General features: G+C 41.7%; 1 protein-coding gene and 1 pseudogene across 1 annotated transcript in view; one reads left to right on the top strand and one right to left on the bottom strand.

The window, feature by feature from the left end:
- The window catches only part of BMPR1B (bone morphogenetic protein receptor type 1B), a 434,320-nt gene that overhangs the window by 119,942 nt on the left and 296,818 nt on the right, over positions 1–17,560 (top strand). The window contains exon 2 of the mRNA XM_062199848.1: positions 11,512–11,575. The gene's annotated coding sequence lies outside the window, so the exon portion shown is untranslated. The remainder of the gene's footprint in view (positions 1–11,511; positions 11,576–17,560) is intronic.
- Positions 8,272–9,941, bottom strand: LOC133765310 (magnesium transporter NIPA2-like; annotated as a pseudogene).

Genomic DNA, 17,560 nt, shown 5'->3' with positions numbered 1-17,560 from the left:
GGCAGCCAATAGGAGAGTGAACCAACGGAAGGAAGACCTTTCTCTCTGTCTCTCTCTCACTGTCTATAACTCTCTCTCTGTCTCTCTCTCACTGTCTAACTCTGCCTGTCAAAATTTTTTTTTTTGATTTGCCCAAATTCCTCAATTCCTTGTACACACACGCGTACACATTTTTAAAAGAGGAATGAATAATAGTTTTTCTGCTTGCTAAGTAACTTGTAAATTTCAGTCCATCCTTTTCATAGGGGAAAAGATAAAATCTCCATGAACTGTTCTTTATTCGTAGATTGTATGAAAACAATTTTACACTTTTTTCCTTCAAACCTTTTCCTGTATATTGCTGAGCACCAGAAGAAAGTCGGATTTCTCCTGTGATGCTAAAATTTCTTCCAGATCACACGCTGGAGTACCCTGTCCTTTCGTTTTGAGGCCCTTCTTAGCTGATCAAATGTAGACTTTTAAGTATATACGGCCAGCTCTTTAATCTGGACTTCTTTGTCTAAATGTATGCAATTCAGATAGCTGTATCTTTGCGCTTCAGTTTTGCATATGGTCCCTGCTTGAACCAGGTAGCATTTTTTCTTTTGGCTTTGACTGAATTAGAAGTGTATTCCTTCTACGTAACATAGATTCAGAAGACTGGCCTGCGTTTGAAACACTGTAAAATAAAATGTGACTGAATTTCTAAGTATGTACACGTTTCATAACTTAGTTTCCTCCAGATCATGTTGATGTTTCCTTAAAAACTGGTTTTCATACAATGGTACATGTTTTATGTATGCATGGCCTTTATTTTCTGTAAAGGCAAGGCTGAATCATAAGGAAAAGAGACAGCACGTTCCCTTTGAGATCCAGTCAGTATTTGTATACAGGATAACAAACATCTTTCAGCTTGAATAAATGATTCGTAGTACTTTCTAGGGGTATCTAGCAAGCTTTGTGAATGACAGAGCTGAAAAATCTATGGAGTTTTGTAGGCTTAAAAAATTCCATTGGAGAAAAAGCAGCAAAACAATTTAGGTTGTAAGGAAAAGACATTTATCTTGGTGTCCTAAACAGCCTTTTAAAATTCCATTTTTATAAATTCTGATCAATCTTGGCTTTGCTTTAAACTTTGGGTTAAAAATCCGTTCACGTGGATTCTTGCAATGTGAGCCTTGTGCCACAGCAGGGCTTGTTTTGGGGATTTTCTTCCACTGTAGTTGGGACACCAAGCTGAATGAAGGGGCAGTCAGAGTCCCAGGCTGGTTCTCCATCCCCGTGCCTACGAAGTCACAGCTTGTGATGGGGCTCTCGGTGACTCGACTTCCCTTTCTATTTCCGGTCTTGATTGCTTGAAAGGTTCCTGCAGCTTGACCACCTGGGGAAGGGGGCTCCTTTTCTTGGGTCTGCTGTCACCCTGTGACGGTAACGGCGTCGCTGCTCTGACGAAGCTGGCAGCTTTAAGTTCTGCACGTTGTGGAAGAGCAGTGGCCGCCTTAGCTTTTTGTCTCCTTGGTCCTTTTGCTCAGTTCGTCATACCCTAGACACTAGAGAACTGGGAATAGTCAGAAATGATTTAGTGTTCATCAGTGAGTTGGATTTTTTCTCGAGTCTGTTAGAAGTAACCCCAAAGCTTGGGTTACTGTGAGACTGCTGCCTTGTCTGTGGATTTGATAGTCTTCCAGCACAAAAGTTAGCTTCTAACCGCCCAGTGAAACGACTTCGCATTACAGAGCATCGTGCAGCGGGTTCTGACCTCACTCAGGAAGCAAAGACCATGACTCAGCGTTGGGGATGTCTCCCTGTAGGCTCCTGGAGAGCCAGTACCAAGCAGGGGGCACAACGGGGATGAGGAGCTGGGACAGGGACTTCTGGAGGGCGCTCTGCGGCTTTCTCGGAGTTCCGACACTCACCTGTGAATCGTGATGCTTCCGTGCATGGGCGGTGTGATGCTACGTCCTCCGTGTTCCTCATCTTCCTTCTGGTGGGGAATCTGGCAGGCATCACTCCCATGTCACAGATGAGGGTCAGCAGCTTGCCCGGGGCCGCGCAGCCGGTCAACCCAGGGGCTGCGTGACTCACTGACCTGGTTCGGGGCCGCTGCGTGTCGCTACGTGTGAACTGCTGTGTGCTGCTTGTGAGGATTAAATAGGCTAATGCGGAGCCCTTTGCAAAGTAAGCTGTTGGTTTTGGTGTTGTAAAAGTATGGACCTGTTTGGAGCTTGGGACTGTTGTTAATCCCTTCTGCTATGTTAAGGCTTTATATATCCTTCAGAATTTTCTATATAAATATTTTACACCTACTAGATTGTTCTAATTTTGTCAATGTCATGTTTCTTGATTTGTGAAGTACTTCTGGGTTACATTTTCTCCATCTTTACTAAGAGAAGGGAAGGCTATATCCCCTCCCCTGATCTATCCTATGGATTTTTGTTTTGAACAGGTTAATTTCACTTCAGAATCTTTTTTAGTATTTTCTGGACTCCAGAATTTAACAATTAATTATACTACTCCCTTAGAATTTCATGAAAATAGAAAGAATTTTTAATATCCCATTATTAAAAGCAAAATCATGGTAAACGTTAAAAAGGATGGATTACATCTGTAAGGATCCTGAATAATCAAAGTTTTAAATGACTTAGCTTTCTACCTATACACGAGCTACTTGGAGTGTTGGTGCATCACTGAACTATTTTAAGACTTTTCTACGTGCGTATGCATTGCGGAAATACCCCAGGGTCTGATTCTGGATGCTTGAAAAACAAATGAATGCTTACTCATGTTGTAACACTTTTCTGTAATTTACCTCAATTTCTGAAGTTGTCCTCTGGTACCTTTTATTCAGGTTAGGAATGGATTTTAAGTACTCTTGATTCCGAGTAATTTGTTTAATTGTCTTAATGCTATCTTTATAATGATTTGAAGCTGTGACACTCCGTGAGCCAGTGCCCAGGGCTGGGTGATTGACATCCGGGCAGTGAGGTCTGCTTTGTCTTACTCAGCCCCGGCAGCCTCCGTGACCTCATAGGGCGCTGTCTAAATCTTTTTAGCTTCTAGTCATCAGCCTTGAAGGCAGAGTTGTAGAGTATGGCCCGGGGATTCAGAAAAACGATACTTTATGTAAAAGTAAATATTTGTAGACTAAACTCTCAAGTCTAAGTAGGAGTTTTCAATACTCTAAAAATATAGAACCTGCTTTTCAAAAGGATGTATAAAAAGTCCCCATCCATATCAACATATATAGTGGTGCTGACAGCTATTTGAAATAGAAATGTTGAAATTCTATATTTTGATTGAAGTATAAATATGTGAATTTTGTAACCTACTTTTCATGGAAAATTTGAAATTTTTTCTTTGATTTTTCATAAATAGTATGGATTGAATTGAGGAATGCATGGTATTTTTGAATGCTATTTAAGATTTGTGCTGTATTAAAATATTTAAGTACACATCCCCTTAAGCACTTAGCAATAAAAGATGACCAGTGGTTCCAGTTACTGTGCGCACGAAACAGACCCTGTGATGGGAAGAATAAGGTGCAGCCTCTGCTTGGGACGTTCAGTTTGAAGAACCTGCAGTTGGACAGACTTCAGTGGTACTGTACGTCCACACTGGCTTCAAGAGGTTGCCTAGAATGTGTCTAGGGTGTGTGTTCAGTTAGGAAAATTCAGGTTAGGCTGCCTGTGGGGTTCCCCTGGTCGAGCTCACGTGTCCCTGGACAACACTGAGGTCTTCCCTGTGAGTTGTTTTGCCTTTCGGCAGATGTTTGAGTAAGGAGGGAACATCTTGCAGCAGGTGTGTCTGAGTGCTTGCTCTCAGTTCTCCGATCCTTGTGGCCGGAGCCTCACTCGTCCGTCATTTCAGACTCTGCCTGGAGTGCTGGCCACCTAACCAAGGATCCGCACTCAGCCCCTGGAGCTTCTCTGGACTCTTCTTCCATTACTTGCCCATTGGCCTGGGTTTTTCTGATTCTCTCCAGATGACAGTTTGGTGGACTGGATCTTCTACCTGGATTTTCTAACCCTCTTTCTGCTTCTCGGTATCTTATCCATACTCCAAGGCTGTCCATTCTCTCTTTGTAGCCTCATAGATTACTTGTAGCTTATGGCCTTTAAAAAAAAAAATGGAGGTAAAAGACACAACGTAAAGTTTAGCAACCCGAGGTATTAAGTATATTCACATTGCCATGCGGCAGTTCTGAACTTCCCAAGCTGGTGGACCTGAAACCCGCACACATGAACCCACAGCCTGTTTCCCTCTCCCCACAGCTGCTGGCAACCACCTTTCTACTTCCTAAGAGTTTGACCACGTCAGAGACCTCATTTAAATGGACTTAGGTGTGTTTGTCTTTTTGTGACTGCTTTATTTCACTGGCATTATGTCTTCCGAGTTCATCCATGTCATACTACCTGACAGGATTTCCTTCATTCTTAAGGCTGAGTCAATTGCATTGTTTGTATTTACCATATTTTGATTATCCATCTGACCTTCAGTAGACATTTTTTAAAAATTTATTTTGTTTATTTGAAAGAGAGAGGGAAAGACAGATCTTCCATCTGCTGGCTCACTCTGCAAATGCTGGCAGTCAAAGCTTCTTCCAGGTCTTCCACATGGGTGGCAGGGGCCCAAGGACTTGGGCCACACTCCAGTGCTTTCTCAGACCATTAACAGGGAGCTGGATGGAGGAATTGGATCAGAAGTGGAGCAGCCGAGACTCAAACTGGTGCCGAGATGGGATGCTAACATTGCAGGGTATAGATTAACCTGTTACACCACATCGCTGGCCCCCCCTTCAGTAGACATTTGAGTTATTCCACCTCTTTGCAGTTACAAAGGATGCTACTGTGAACATGGGTGTGCAAATCCGTCATTGAGGTCCTGATTTTCATCCTTGGTCATTGTTTGAAACTTGAGATGTATAACCGGAAGTGAGACTGCTACTTTTAACTTTTGGAGGAACCACTGTATTGTTTTCTATGTTGTCTGCACCATTTCACACTCCTACCTCCAATGCACAAGTGTTGTAATTTCTCTGTGGCCTTTCCAACACTTAGCATTTGGTCTTTTTAAAAATTATAGCTGTCACAATGGATGTGAGGTGATACCTGATTTGAATTTGCATTTCTCTAAAGATTACTGATGGTCAGCATGTTTTCATATTTTGACCATTAACATATGATGTTTGGAAAATGCCTATCTACATTCTTTGTTTTTAAATCAGGTTTAGTTATTTCCCTTGAATTATAGGGGCTCCTTGCATTTTCTGGATATTAATCCCGTATCACACATACAATTTGTAAATATTTTCTCCTGTTTCACAGCTTGACTGTTCACTTTGTTGATTATGGCCTTTGCACATTTCCAAGTTTGATGTAGTCCCATGCGTCCACTTTTGCTTTGTTCTTTCTGTGTTTTTGGTGTCGCATTGAAAACGTCATTGCTAAGTCTAAAGTCATGAGACTTTGTCCTGTGTATTCTTCTAGGAGTTTTATTGTTTTAGTCTTTTTTTTTCTTAAGATTTTATTTGTTTATTTGAGAGGTAGAGTTGCAGATCGTGAGAGGGACAGAGAGAAAGGTCTTCCTTCCATTGGTTCACTCTCCAAATGGCCACAATGGCCAGAACTACACTTTTCCGAAGCCTGGAGCCAGGTGCTTCTTCAGTCTCCCAAGTGGGTGCAGGGGCCCAAGGACTTGGGCCATCTTCTACTGCTTTCCCAGGCCATAGCAGAGAGCTGGATTGGAAGAGGGGCAGCCGGGACTAGAACTGGCACCGATATGGTTTGCTGGCGATGCAGGCGGAGGATTAATCTGTGCCACAGCGCCGGCCCCAATATAGTTGTAGTCTTAATATTTATGACTGCATTTCATTTTGAGTGACTGTTTTGGGTATGGTATAAGAATCTAACTTCATATTGTTTCCCGTGTGGAAGATGATTTGACCGTATACAACGGAGTTTGTTTCTGAGATCCCTGTTTTGTTACACTTGCCAGTCTTTATGCCAGTCGCACTGTTTGAAATCAGGAAGTGTGACTCCTCTAGCATTGTTTTCATGATTGTTTTGGCTACTTACTTGGAATATTACCCTTTAAAAACAAGTACCTTGTATAACTTATCCATGCTTGTGTCTCCTGGACTATTTGCAGCATCAGGCATGCAACAGATATTTAGAAAATACTAGGTGAATTAATGTGTTTAGCCATTTTTTGGTCTTGTGAGTTGGATTCCTGGGTGAAGGACCAAGCAAGTACCCTGTATCAGGGTGCTGGGTCCTGTCTGGTCTTCCAGGGAGTGGCATTTGATGGCATTAATGGAACATTGCTGAATGATGAAAGTGAATTTTTACTGAAAAATAAGCAAGATGAGGAAACACTTACTTCAGTACATTTATCATGATTAAAACAAAGAATTTTCATTTCTCTGAGAATATGAGTAAAAACTCTTTGACGTAAGATAAGTATTCTGGTAGCATGGAAGTTTTTTTTGCTATAATATATTAAATGAAAATATATTAGCATTATTGATCTATGAATTCTCAGTGAAGGAACCTTTATTCCCAAGAGGATGAAAAGCTGTTCTTTAATGAACAAACCACAGATATACTATATGTCTGTTTATGTATTGTTTATGTATTGTTTGTATATATGTGGTATTAAAATTATATGGGGGGGAGGCAGTTAGGCAAAAATCTCTCAGAAGGTTCCTTAGTGGGCCAATAGTAAAGTTGTTAAAAAGGCTGTTTATTTTGTCCATGAGACATGGAGACCGCCAGCCCTTGCCTGATGAGCACCGTGGACAGCTACACAACACATCAGCACCGCTGCTCTGAGAGGCTCGAGTGGTGCCCAGCGTGCTGACCACGACATGTTGCCAGCTTCGGAGGGGAGCGATGCATAGGGACAGGCCCAAGTCGGTGCTCTTCCCACCACACAAGAGGGAACTGTCAGTTCATCTTAAAAGGACAACCAGTGGCTGAGTGGTTAGGTTTTGAAGCTGGATGGGGTTCATTATATGCTCTTGCTTTTTTGCATGTTTGAAATTTTTCATAAATATTTTCTGAAAATATATAGAGGGTCAGAGGAACCCCTGAGAAAGTAAAATATTTGGTACAGAGACCATATTTTACAAATACTTAGTATTTTTTTTTTCTAAGCATTTAGACTTAGAAAAAGAACTTTGTTTCAACTAGCCTTTTTATTATAATGAACTAAATTTTAGAAATAACCCTAGTGGTCTTTTCCCCAGAGTTGTTGAAAGGTCTCGATGACAGTGTAACCCAATTTGAAAATACGTTGGTAAGTAGAGGAGCTGCTGTAAAATGATAGTCAGGGTTACAGGCACCATGGGGTTAGAAAAACCGAAGAATAAATCCAGCCTGGCCTCAGAGCAGAGATTACCCAGCCCCACCGATGGGGGTGCCCAGCCTTGACCAGGTACTGAGGCCATCACATGCACACAGGAAACTGGATGCATGATGAAATGGCTCAGTCTAAGAATTGTTTCCTTACAATTTCCTGTCTTTGTTTTGTTTTATAAATGAGCTTCTTCCATGTAGAACATTAGGATTCCTGAAACCTACAAACATTTCATAATTAAAATACTTCATCAAGCTAGTCATTTTTAGTCACAGGATAATGTATTGGGGTGGTTTGGATGACAAATGCACTTTTAAGATTTCCATCGCTATTGAAAAGAACAAGCATTTTATGCAGTTAAAACTGTCATTAGTGTTAGACTTTGGAGAATGCGTCTAAAGGTAAAATACCTCTACAAAAAATACAGTGTTACTAGAAATTGGTCTTGTTCTGAGGTCATTATAGTGAGCTACCGTCAATTAAGAAAAGTGATTTTGAGGCTGGCATTGTGGTGCAGTGGGTTAAGCCAAAGCCTATACCACTGACATCTCCTAAGGGCACCAGTTTGAGTCCTGGCTGCACCACTTCCAATCCAGCTCTCGGCTAATGTGCCTAGAAAAACAGTGGAAGATGGCCCAAGAGTTCCTGGCCCCCAGCTTTGGCCTGGTTGTTGTGGCCATTCAAGGAGTGAACTAGCGGATGGAAGTTTCTCTCTCTCTCTCTCTCTCTCTCTCTTTCTCTCTTTCTCTCTTTCTCTTTCTTTCTCTCTTACTCTGCCTACAAATAAATATCTTTATTAAAAAAGTAGTTCTTGATTCAAATTAGTGAAACCTCAAAAAAAAAATTGTCTCTAGAGAACATTATTTGAGGACAGTGTGTTTTCAGACACATTCTGTCGTTCAAATTCACTTTGTAACAGAATGATACCTTAGCCTTTTAATTACATCTTTGTGAAAAAGCCATCAGGTTTCTGTTTCTTCAGGAGACATTTTCACTGGTGTGTTGTTCAGTTCCACAGGTTAAGCTTTGCTCATTATTATTAAGAACTTTATACACATTAGAGAGATGGCCATTTACTGCCTTTTCATCTTTCTGAAAAGACTTGGGCAAACTTGCTGTATTAAAGCTGCTGCCTCTAATGGCATGACCAGGAAGATGCCCACAAAGAAGCCACTCAGAGTACGAGAGACGCTGGCAGCAGGTGTATCTTACCACCCCTTCAAACGTTAAGACAGAGGTTGTACAGAATACACACTGTATTGGAGTCCTGATGGAAGTGGAGAATGTGTGCAGGCCCTGTTAAGGTAATCAGTCTGGGCGCTGGCACAGACAACCAGGCTCACCAGCAGGATGCAGGCCGGGGGATGCTGCAGCATGGGCTTTCCTGCAAATAGCTCTTTGATAGCAGTGCCCAGGCCCTTCACACAGGACACTGAAAACGCTCCAGTGGCAGAGCCGATTGTTAGATACACAAGAGTGTTTGTCCATGGTGCGATCCTCCCACGGAGATGAAGACGCAGGGACCACAAGTGTTGCCCAGCCAACAAAACCTGGATCACCTAGTTAGTGAGACATTTCATGTAAGGTGCCAGTCTGCTTCTCTCTTGGAACATGAATGGCTGTATCTGTAGATTGTAGAATACTTTAATAAACATCCTGTTTTCCCATGAAGATGAAGTCTTTCATTTAGAGACAATGATGAACGAATGGTATTTAATGAGCACACTGAGAGCTGCTAGCGGAGTCACTAGTGTGGCTTGTACAGATGCAGGAGCAGCACCGTGGGCCCCCTTCCCAGCTCCCGCTGACAGCAGCTCCACCCACCACAATCATTCTTCAAGGGATGCATGGCCATCGTGACCTGCTCTCATGGAGCCTTTGCTGGCAAATCTCTGCAGCCCCCCCACCCCCCAACCCGCCACCACTGCTTTTTAAAAGATTGATTTATTTGAAAGGCAGCAATAGAGAGAGAGAGAGAGCGCACTTGGATCTACTGGTTTAACCCCCTAAGTGGCTGCAACATTTGGGCTGGGCCAGGCGAAAGCCAGGAGCTTGGAACTTCATCTGCATCTTCCACGTGGGTGCAGGGGCCCAAGCATTTTGGCCATTTCCCACTGCTTTCCCGTGTACATTAGCAGGGAGTTGCATCAGAAGTGGAGCAGCCAAGACTTGAACTGTCACTCATAGGGGATGCTGGTGTATGGGGTGACTTAATCTGCTGTGCCACAAATGCTAGTCCCCATTTTATTTTTTCTCAAAATGAAACTCCCACCAGTGCAAATACTGGAGCTCCTAGCCAATCCCAGACCAATATAAAAGTGCTGTTTTCCACGCTCCTAGCTTTGTTTCTTTAGACATTCTTGTGAATCACAATGATTACAGAACAGAGAATACTGGTACCAGAGGCAGGATGGTGCAGCCTTCAAATACTTTGAAAAGATGTCAGTGGGGTGTGCTGTAAGGACCGAGTGCTTCACCGCCCTCACACCTGCTAATGCTTGACTCTGACTCTCCACAGCTGATGGGCAGTCACAGCTCCTAGGGCCCCAGTCACGGGGCTGTCTGCATGGTCCCCTTGGTGCCCGGCCCCTGACACCGTGGTTCATACCGCCACAACAGGCTGCGCTGGCCTCTCTCTCCTGTGCCTGCTGAGCCATCAGTTTCATGGCCATCGAGTGCAGAGGGGTACCTGCCAGGGGTGACCTGTGGCCTTGGTGCTGCAGGGAGCAAGGGTGGGAGCCAAGACAACCATGGATATAGTCGAGTATCACAAGAGGCCATACTGGTGCTGTTGGCAGCATGGAAATTAAGATGGGCTCCTCTGTTTCAGACATGATTTCCACTGGGGTTTGAAACCGGGCCCATGATCAAGATTCTATAAAGTGAAAGCAGTGTGTTTTACAAGCCTTATGCATGGAGGATGTGTTCAGTATTTATCACGGGGTCCAACCACTTGTGTCATCACTTTCCACCTTTCATACCTGCTGGGGTGCCCATTAGAGACTGCAATCAGAAGTAGACCCAAGACTTGAACCCGAGCACTCCAGTATGGGATGCAGGCTTCCTAAGCAACTTCTTAACCGCTATGCCAAATGGCTACCCCTAAAATGCATTTTATTTCAATTTGGCCTTTGGCAGTTTAATTATATCAAACCTGGCATTCATCTCACTGGATCATGTTTAATCCAGAAATTGATTTATTTGACTATTTTGATGCCATTATAGTAAAAGGTGTTGTTAGTCTTATTTTTGACTAGACTTACATGGCTTTTAATCATCTCATTTATTATATTTTGGAAAATATGAAAAGGGAGAATATGTAAACCTTGGAAAATATATTTCATACCAAATTAAGATCTAATTGTGGTTTATACTTTTTATGGTGGAACAGTGTTGGTGATATGAATAATAACACAGGGTATGGAATTTTAAGCGTTTTTTCAGCTTTCAACTTTTTGGTAAATAAACATATAAAAATGTTGGTGGTAGAAGCCACCATTTGGCACAGGGGTTAAGAAGATGTTTCAATATCTGCACCCCATATTTGGGGCCTGGGTTCAAGTCCTGTCTCCCTTCTGTATTCCAGCGTTCCTGCCATGTGTACCTTGGGAGGCAGCAGGTGAGAGCTCAAGTAGTTGAGTCTCTGCCACCCACATTGGAGACCTGGATTGAATTCCTGGCTCCTGCTTCGAACTCCTCTGGCCATTGTTGTTGAAGGCCTTTGAGGAATGAACCATTGCATGTCTCCATACATTTCAGAAAAAAAAAATAAAAATCAAGTTTTTCTGCTCTAAAAATCTGCAGCTATTCTTAAGTAAAGTCCTTGCTTTAAATAATATTCCAAAACTTCAAGTCTTGGTATTTGCTTTTTTTTTTTGGAAAGCTGTTTTTTTTTTTGTTTTGTTTTGTTTTGTTTTTTTCCTGTTATCCTATTATATGGGATAGTATATATTCCCTTATTTATAAACTTGGGGCAAAAAAAATTAAAAAAAACTTGGGGCTCAAAAGTTAGAACTTTGAGGTGCTATAGTATAATTTTATGTTTTTTTGCCAATTCAATTATGTATTCCCTCTAGTGTTAGATTTAAGTTAGTAAATGATAACTCAAACCTTTCTTAAACCAATTGATTAAAACAAATAGCAACTTAGTTTTTTTTTCTTTCATTTTGTTGACAGGGTGGAGTTCAACCTACTCTCTTTTGAAAGGAAAGGAAGGTCATTTCATGCCAGAGTGATAAAGGTAGGTTCATAGCAATTAGTAAAGAGTTTGTGATGTGTGGTAGGCATCACGATGACTTTCTGGCATTCTGACTTTGTGGAATGCTGAAGTCAACAGATAATATATTTTACACAATGAATGGAATGTACAATTGTTCTTTTAATTATCAGTAAAAAAAACACAGAAGATAAGGAAGTTGGTTGAAATCAACAAGACAAAGTGCGTGTGAATTTGTTATATATAATGAGAAAGGAACTTGTGCCTTTCATTGGAAATGTTGGCTTACACACTTAGGCTGGTCCTCAAACATTTACACACATTGTAATCACCTTTTCCCAGACACTGCTGGTATCACCATGACAGCGTGTTCAGGTTAGTACAAATCAGGTTATAGAGTTACACTGTTTTGAAGCAAATCCAATCCATTATACTTCTTATGCTGATAGATTGAGTTCCTTTGCTGATTTTAGAGGGCAAGTGTGAAACAGGTGGTGTGAACTGGGTAGGTTACCATGTACATTGCTGTCTTCGCTCAGAGACATTTTTCCAATCTTTTTTTCCCCTGTATGTAGCTCCTTTTCATAATGTGCTGCTGTGGTCAGGTCCTGTTAAAATTCTTTTCTGCATTCAGTTAATTCTTAACAAGGGTAGGAGGTTCATCTGTTAATAGTCCCAATTTATAGATGTGAAAACTGAAATGTGGGCACATTAATAAGACACCTGCTGGAAATTCCAGGGATAGCAAGTGACATAGCTGGAATTATATTTAGACCTCTTGGTCTTTATTGCTGTGCTGTATTGAAAACTTACAATGTTGCTGGAATGCCATTACTCAATAGCAGACTCTTGATTGTCACAGCTTCAGCTAGAAACTCACACTCTGGGCCAAATCCTACCTGTATGTAAAATTCCGTACTTCACAGCTGTCTCTGTTTTGTTTATTTATTTATTTTTTGACAGGCAGAGTTAGAGACAGAGAGAAAGGTCTTCCTTCTGTTGGTTCACCCCCCTCAAATGGCCGCTACGGCTGGCGTGCTGCACCGATCCAAAGCCAGGAGCCAGGTGCTTCTCCTGGTCTCCCATGCAGGTGCAGGGCCCAAGCACTTCGGCCATCCTCCACTGCACTCCCGGGCCACAGCAGAGAGCTGGAATGGAAGAGGAGTGACCTGGACAGAACCAGCACCCCAACTGGGAGTAGAACCTGGTGTGCCAGCACCGCAGGCGGAGGATTAGCCAAGTGAGCCATGGTGCCGGCCACAGCTATCTCTTAATTTTTGATGACCTGCTTTGTTTTCTGTCAAAACAAAACTGTAAAAATAATTTTTGTGAGGATGGCAGTGCCAATGACTGTCTTACAATTGAATTTCCAAAGTTTTTCCATGTTTTTAAAGATTTACATTGTTGTGATAAAAGGTGAAGATGTTATTAAATGATAGAATTTTCATCCTTTCATTGTCACTGATCCTTTTTTTTTTTTTTTTCAGTTTTCTTCTTTAAAATTGTTCAGGAAGTTATTTGTTTCATTATTTCTTATTTCCTGGAATATTTGTCCCATGCTACAAGATGAATGGTAAATTCTGTGACAGGAAATCTCCATGAACTTGGTACATGTTTCTTTGCAGTATTGGAGATGTAAAGTAAATACTGTCTGGAGTGTGCAGTTCATGTTGGCAGCACTGTGGAGAAAAGAGATGTGCAGAAAATCTTCCGCTGAAGGGCGTGGGGGTCTGTTCAGGATACCGGGATCATGTCATTCTCAGACGCGTTCCACATCATGTTTCTCTCTGAGGGTTCATGGGTGCCAGGAATTGTTTATTTGCAAGGTTTTCTATAAAAATAGACTCTACTAGAAGCTGCACCTGTTTGCTCTTCCTGTAACCAAAGGTCGTACTGCGTGCCTAGTGACAACTACCTGAATTCTAGCCCTGGCAGAGGGAAGACAGAAGAAGCCTTAGAAAGGGTTCAGACCTTAATCTCTGGGTTGACCCCCAGCTACATCAAAGGGGAACAAACACCTCTTCAGCATGAGACAGAGGAAGGACTGTGGATGAATGAACGACTCTTCAGAATCTGGGCATCAGAAAACCTAAAAGTCAGCTTAGAGAAGTTATTTGATTCGTTCTTGGTAATTAGAGAATTAGTGCAATCTTGGTGCAACGTGAACAGAGTTAGAATTTTTCACTGGCTGCTCTCACCAGCGGGACTGAGCGGACTCATTAAGGAGAAAGTCACCAAGAACAGGGGATCATGAGAGAGTAGACTGGCCCTTGTAGTCTGGGGTCACTGCAGGCTGAATGGTTCTAGAAGAACCATGTGAAGACAGGCTTCATTTGTGTGTATCTTTTCTAATAGCAAATCAGCAAATGTAGAAGATTACAAGTTATACGTCTTAATGTTAGTCTTTAATTTACTCCAGTGAATGCTGTCCAATGTTTTTATGCTTTAAAATGTTATAAATCTACTCAGTAGAGTGAAACCTTTCTGAAAAGGAAGTTACTTTGGCGTTTTCATAAGCGATTTCATTGTTTGCTTAAGGGTGATCATATTAAGAGGTTGGCATTGTAGTACGGTGGGGTTGCCCGAAGCCTGTGGTGCAGGCATCCTGTATAGGAGGGCCAGCTGGACTGCCGGCTACCCTGCTTTCAGTCCAGCTTCCTGTTAATGTGCCTGTGAAGGCAGCAGAAGATGGCCCAAGTGCTTGGCTCCTGCCATGCGTGTGGGAGTCCAGGATGGAGTTTCTGGCTCCTGGCTTTGACCTGGCCCATACTTGGCTGTTGTGGCCTAAGGTCTCTCTGTCTTGCTGCCATCGCTCTTTGTCTCTCTTTGCTCTACTTTTCAAATAAATATATCTTTTAAAAATAATCATATTAACTTGGTGGCATAGTTTTAAATGAGAATTCAGAAATGATACAGATTAGAAGTATTACTCTTGCTCCTTTGTGGGAATAAATACAATGTAATTTTTCCCCTGGGTTGTTTTGAGGTTAAATTTATTTATTTATTTTTTTATTTGGCAGATAGAGTTAGACAGTGAGAGACAGAGAAAGGTCTTCCTTTTCCGTTGGTTCACCCCCCAAATGGCCGCTACGGTTGGAGCTACACCAATCCGAAGCCAGAAGCTTCTCCCCGGTCTCCCATGTGGGTGCAGGGGCCCAAGCACTTGGGCCATCCTACACTGCCTTCCCGGGCCATAGCAGAGAGCTGGACTGGAAGAGGAGCAACCGGGACTAGAACCTGGTGCCCATGTGGGATGCCGGCACCGCAGGCAGAGGATTAACCAAGTGAGCCATGGCACTGACCCCTTGAGGTTAAATTTTTAACATGGTAAATTTCATTTGGGCTGCTACATTATGCTACTGTGCTGAAACTCCACACTGATTTTGGTGTTAGAATCATGGAAGTTTCTTCTTGAGCAGAGATGGCTAAAGAACAAGGCAGGAGAGAGAAGTTTTGATCTGGCTACTCTCTTCCTGAAGGCCAGGGTCTGGGGCAGGATGAGGACTTTGCAAAAGGGTTCATCCATTTTTGAGTCCTACTCCCAGTTGTTGGGGTCAGAGTTCAACCTCTAAGGTAAAAGACATTTTACCAGGGCTTGGCATGGTGGGTTGGTCCCTGTCTGGACTTGGTCTATGTTTTTATCTCCAGTGAGAAAAAAAATCAAGGAAGAGATGAAACACAGGCAAAAGGAAGTAGGAAAGCAAGATGAAATTGCAGCAGAAGTACACACTTAATAAAGTGTGGGAAAGCTCTAGAGAGAATGATGTGCTATCAACTAGCCTTGGGCCTCTCTTGTACCATCTGGAGGCATATGGTGTAGTTTCTGGGACAAGGCTTAATTAGATATTCAAAGAGGGTGGGTCTTGGGCAATGGGCCTGAGTTCTGCCTACTTGTTTTTATTTTGTCTTTTAAAAAATTTTAAATTATATTTAAGTTATACAAGTTTCATATATACATATTTAGTAACATAGTAGCATTCCCCCACCCCCTCGTGTCCTGTGTTCCAACCTTGGCTTCCCCTCCCTCTGGATTCCCATTCTTCATTTTTACAATGACCTGTTTTCAGTATACTTAATGATTGTCTAGTTTACTCTAAGTCAGAGTTCAACAAATAGTACTAAGAGAAAGAAAACAAAACACTGTTCCTCAGTGGAAGAGACAAGGCTATAAGCAATCATCCAGTCTCAAAGTGTCTGTTTACTCTAATACGTTACATTTCAGTTACTCTATTAGTTACTTTGAATCAGAGAAAACATATCTGTCTTTTTGGGACTGGCTTATGTCACTAAGTATAATGGTTCTTAGTTGTGATCATTTTGTTGCAAAAGACAAGATTTCATTTTTTTTTTACAGCTGAGTAGTACTCCATAGTGTAGATATACCATGATTTCTTTATCCAGTCAACAGTTGATGAACATACAGATTGAGCCCATATCTTAACTACTGTGAATGAACTGCTGCAATGAACATTGGGGTACAGGTAACTCTTTTTTAATGATTTATTTATTTATTTGAAAGTCAGAGTTACACAGAAGGAGAGTCAGAGAGAGGGGTCTTCCATCTGCTGGTTCATTCTCCAATTGGCTGCAACAGCAAGAGCTGCCCCAATCCAAAACTAGTAATTTCTTCTGGGTCTCCCACACGGGTACAAAGGCCCAAGGACTTGGGCCATACTGTATTGCTTTCCCAGGCCATCTCGGAGAGCTGGAGCAGAGTGGAACATCCAGGTCTCGAACTAGTGCCCATATGGGATGTCAGCACTGCAGGCAGAGACTTTACCTGCTGCACCACAGCGCCGACCGAGATAGCTATTTTGCAAAAAGTTGAAATCCATTCAGTTGTTCATAATGTACATTTTTCATAAACCCTTTGAAGACTTGCTGTATGCATATGTATATATTGCTAGAAACAGAATTATACAAATAACAAAAAAATTGAGTTACACGGTATGGAATACCTACTTAGCTTGATTTTTGTTTTTGAAATTATTTTTCCATCTTATGCCAAGATGTCAACAGTCACAAAATAGAGGATTGTAATGAATCGGGTGGCTGTGGGTAGGGTGATAGGAATGAGTAGGAACTATGACAACATAGGGAGTAATTGCACTGCCTAAAGCATTGCCATTTGCATTGTAGGAGAAACCCTGTAATATAAGCAAACCTGGGCAAAGGCAGATGTATTTGACCCCTGCTACTCCCTCTGTAGAATTAAAGACATTCATATTTTGGATACGTTTGCAGTTAAACTGTTTTTGCATAAAGGAAATGATTTTTCAGTCATCCTTTGAGGAATCTGTGATTATCCAACTTGTATTTCTGTTCTTTATTAAGCTAAATGTTCTGAGGGTAGATGGGCTGTTGAATCCCCAGAATCTTATCAGAGTGTTTATTAGTTGAACACAGATTTAGCAGTATAGTCAGTTCCAGCTCTAAAATTTCCCTCATGTTTGTCTATTCTCAAGCATTTCTACAGTCTATACCCTGATCTGAACTGCTTCTCTAGCTTATCACCTACTAAAACTAAAAGGCTTTTCCTGACTCTGTTCTGATCCATTTCTTGAAACCAGAGTAGTTCTCCAAGAAATCCAAAATATAGTAATATAACTTCCTTAATTGAAAGCCATAAATACATTCCCAGTACACTTGGGTAAAGTTTTAACTGTTGCCTACTAATTTAGTCTCATAAAAAAAAAAAAACACAAAAAAAACCAGCTGACCTCAAATCAGATTAATGGAGGATCATCTCAAACTGGTTAAGAGTTATAATAACCACAGGAAGGTTTCAGAAATTTCATATAACCTTATTAAGGTGATATACAATTTTCAGAAACAAATAAGATGGCATCTTATGAATTATAAACTGTAAGCCTAAGTTTCATATTTACAGAATGTGGCTGATGGTCAAAATGGCTTCAAGTTTCCCTTCCTTGCAGTGTGCCTTTGTTAGCTCTTCCTATTAAGACATGGAGGTTGTTTCCCCAGCCCTTGGATCTGGGGCTTGCCTTA

The sequence above is a fragment of the Lepus europaeus genome, chromosome 8 (genome assembly GCF_033115175.1).
Source record: "Lepus europaeus isolate LE1 chromosome 8, mLepTim1.pri, whole genome shotgun sequence".
Lineage (NCBI taxonomy): Eukaryota > Metazoa > Chordata > Mammalia > Lagomorpha > Leporidae > Lepus > Lepus europaeus.
Note: the sequence above shows the minus strand (reverse complement) of the source record. Positions and strands in the feature narration are given on the sequence as shown.